The sequence below is a fragment of the Elephantulus edwardii genome, unplaced genomic scaffold (assembly GCF_000299155.1).
Source record: "Elephantulus edwardii isolate Elephantulus edwardi_28Jun2011 unplaced genomic scaffold, EleEdw1.0 scaffold00075, whole genome shotgun sequence".
NCBI classification, from domain to species: domain Eukaryota; kingdom Metazoa; phylum Chordata; class Mammalia; order Macroscelidea; family Macroscelididae; genus Elephantulus; species Elephantulus edwardii.
This window is the reverse complement of record NW_006399825.1, coordinates 13,073,535-13,077,159: the sequence shown is the minus strand read 5'-3', so window position 1 is coordinate 13,077,159 and position 3,625 is coordinate 13,073,535. Positions and strand designations below refer to the sequence as shown.

Sequence of the window (3,625 nt, the reverse complement as noted above, 5' to 3'; positions counted from 1 at the left end):
AAAACTTTTTTCCAAGAATGATTCTGTGTGTAAATCTTTCCTTAACTTTTTAAAAACAGTGGTTTTATAACATATAGGCTTTTTGTGATTGAGTTGTGTTGTTTAGCATAATTTGCTCTAGATTCATTCATGTTGTGTAATATTCCAAATATCCTTGATTTTTTTTTAGTGTGCGTAATAATCTATTGTGTAAATATGATAGTTTCTTTAGCTTTTCATCTATTAATAAACACTAGGGCTTTTCCTTCTGTGCACCACAAAGATCCCAGTGTTGCCATGGGCTGCCACTCCGACTGGAGTTGACGGTATTAGAAAAACAAGTCCTAACCAGAGTCCCGCTTCTGCCACTGTGTCCCTGATGCCAAGGTCTGCATCTTTGTCTTGGGTCAGAAGAAGGCAGAAGTGGATGAGTTCCCACTCTGTGGCCACATGATGTCTGACAAATACAAGCAGCTCTCTTCAGAAGCCCTGGAGGCTGCCCGTATTTATGTCAACAATTACATGGTAAAATGTTGTGGCAACGATGGTTTTGACATCAGAGTGCAGCTGCATCATTTTCATGTCATTCGCATGAACAAGATGTTATCCTGTGCTGGAGTTGACAGGCTCCAGACAGGTATGCAAGGTGCCTTTGGAAAACCCCAGGGTACAGTGGCCAAGGTCCACATTGACCAGGTCATTATGTCCATCTCTACCAAACTTCAAAACAAGGAGCAAGTGATTGAGGCCCTCCGCACAGCCAAATTTCAAGTTCCCTGGACTCCAGAAGATTCTTATTTCCAAGACGTAGGCTTTATGAAGTTTAATGCTGATGAGTGTGAAAACATGGTGGCTCAAAAGCACTTCATTCCAGATGGTTGTGCAGGGAAACACATCGCCACTCGTGTCCCTTTGGACAAGTGGTGGGACCTGCATTTGTGATGACCTTGGTTAGCACTGCCCTATCTTAACCTATGCATCAGTCAGTTGAACTTCCTGGGGGAAAAAACCCAAAAACATTTGGGATTTTTCCAACTCTTTACTGTTGTGCACAATTCACAATAAACATGGGTAACAAAGATTTTTACCACTAGGGCCAATGGCAGCACCGTGATGGATGGAAAAAAGACAGGTTGTTAAAAATTTCCTCTTGCTCAGATCCACAGTCAACACTGTTAGCACCCACAGTCAGGAAATCAGAAGACAAGTTGCTTTTGGAATGTCCTAGCAGGGACCTCTCCTGACTGCTAAGAGCAATGATGTCTATCTAGAGACTATGGTGCGCCTGATCCAGGCTATATGGTCTTCTCAATTTCTTGCTATGTATCTGAGAGCCTGGACAGTGATTAAGGATGACAGAAGAATCAATGCCTTCCAGTTGTGATGCTGGAGAAGAGTATTGAACATACCATGGACTGTCAAGGGATCAAACAAATCTGTCCTGGAGAGGGTAAAATCAGTTTGCTCCTTAGAAGCAAGGATTTTTAAAACTCTGTCTCACATCCTTGGGGCATATGGGCCAGGAGGGACTAGTCCTTGGAGAAGGACATCATGTTCGAAAGAGTGGAGGGACAGCGCAGGAGAGGAAGAGCCTGGATAAGATGGAGTGACATAGCAACTGGTACAAAGGGAGCAGGTGTGTCAGAAATGGTGAGATTGGCTCAGGATAGGACAGGGTTCAGGGCCATCACTCATTCACTATGAATTGTAGTTTACTCAATGGTACATAACAACAATAAAAATTAGTATGTCAGCTTTTGTGTCAGAGCTCATATTTCTCTAGTATACATACCTCACGAGCCAGGAAATAAAAAAATGTATTGCGATGGGAAAGTCTGATGTTAGGGACCTCTCCAGGGTACTGAAGAGCAATGGTATCACTCTGGAAACTAAGGTGTGTCTGATACAGGCTATGGTCTTTGCAATCACTTGTTATGCATCAGAGAATTGGACAATGACTAGGGAGGATGGAAGGAGAATTGATGCCTTTGAGCTGTGGTGTTGGAGAAGAGTATTAAGGGTATCTATGGACTGCCAAGAAAACAAACAGATTCATCCTGGAGAGGGTTAAACCAGGCTACTCCTTGGAGGCAAGGATTCTGGGGCTTCATCTGACATACTTTGGACATGTTGTAAGGAGGGACAGGTCCCTGGAGAGGGACATCATGCTTGGGAGGGTGGAGGGACAGCACAGGAGGGAAAGACCCTCTATGAGGTGGATTGATTCAGTGACTGGGTTAATCGCGGTGGGTGTGTCAGAGGCAGTGCAATTGGCACAGGATAGAGCAGGGTTTAGGGCTGTTGTATATAGGGTTGCTATGAGTCGCAAGCGACTCGACGGCACATAATAACAACAACAACAGGTATATAATCTTAGTAGATAAGATTGCTGGATCAAATGGTATTTCTATATTCACCTAAGAAAGAACCAAAATGGTTATACCACTTTACATTCCCAACATCAGTCTATGAGAATTCCAATTTCTCCATATTGCCAGCATTTGTTGTTTGCTGTCTTGATGAACTTCGTATTGCTGCCAGAGGTAAAATGTCATCTCATTGTTAGTTTGATTTACATCTCTGTAAAGCTAATGGTCTGGAGCATTTCCTTATGTGTTTATTTTGCCACCTCAATGTCTTCCTTGGCTAAGTGTCTTTTTATGCCCTTTCCCCATTTTGAGTTGGGTTGTTTGACTTTTTCTTGTCAAAGTGTTGGAGTTTGCAAGATGAATCATTTGTCAGCTATGATATCACTAAATATTTTTACCAGCCTATAGATTCTCTTTTTTTATTCTTTGTAACTTACTTTCTTTATGTTTGCTGTTTATTAGCTGTATATTCCTGCTGAATATAGGATGTATAAAGAAAGAAGTCATTGTTTATCTTATTTGATGAAGAACTCCAGTCAGCTAGAACAGTGCCTGACAAATATAGACCCTTAATATTTGCTGAATGAATGAGTGATCAAAATTCAGGATTTGCCAGAATTCTGTGGTTTCCAGCTCTAGATTAGTTCCTAGATACCCGAATAGGTTTAAGTGAGGTTTCAAAGTGTAAGTAGATGGTGTAAAGTAATAGACAAGCAGAATATAATAATTAGACAAGAACATGCCCTCAAGGAGTATCTTTATCTGCTCATGGACTTCGTAGGATAGTTCTAAATTCTACGTTAGTTGTCTCTCTTCTCGACCCACAGTTACCCCTCACCATCACCACCACACTTATGAACATCTGTTCTAAACCATAGGGGAATTCCTAACTTGTATTTCTCATTAAGCATTTAGCTGGGAACCACTCAACTACTCCTGAAGATTCTTTTCAAGGCTCCTGTGAACTTGCATCGTATCTAGTTTCTGGAACACTAGAGAGATTCTGAGGAAATCTCTCAGGTATGTGGCTTCCTATCTGAAAGGGTTCTGTTTAGATAGATCATTCCTCTTCAGCATTGTCTTCTGTCCCAGAGAATATGAAAGAGTGGTGGTTGGTGTCCAGCAGGTCCTACGATCATGTAGTTTCTATAATGGAAACAAGGAAATCCCTCACTTTTTGGGGGGGTATGGGAGGAAGGGGACAGTTCTGATTTTTTTCTTCTTTTTTTCTTTTTTTAATTAATTTTAATGACAGTTTATAGAGACTTAGGGGAGAT

At 41.5% G+C, this 3,625-nt stretch overlaps 1 pseudogene; it reads left to right on the top strand.

The window, feature by feature from the left end:
- Positions 1-309: 309 nt before the first annotated feature.
- LOC102867447 lies at positions 310-921 on the top strand (annotated as a pseudogene).
- The last annotated feature ends 2,704 nt before the right edge of the window (positions 922-3,625 follow it).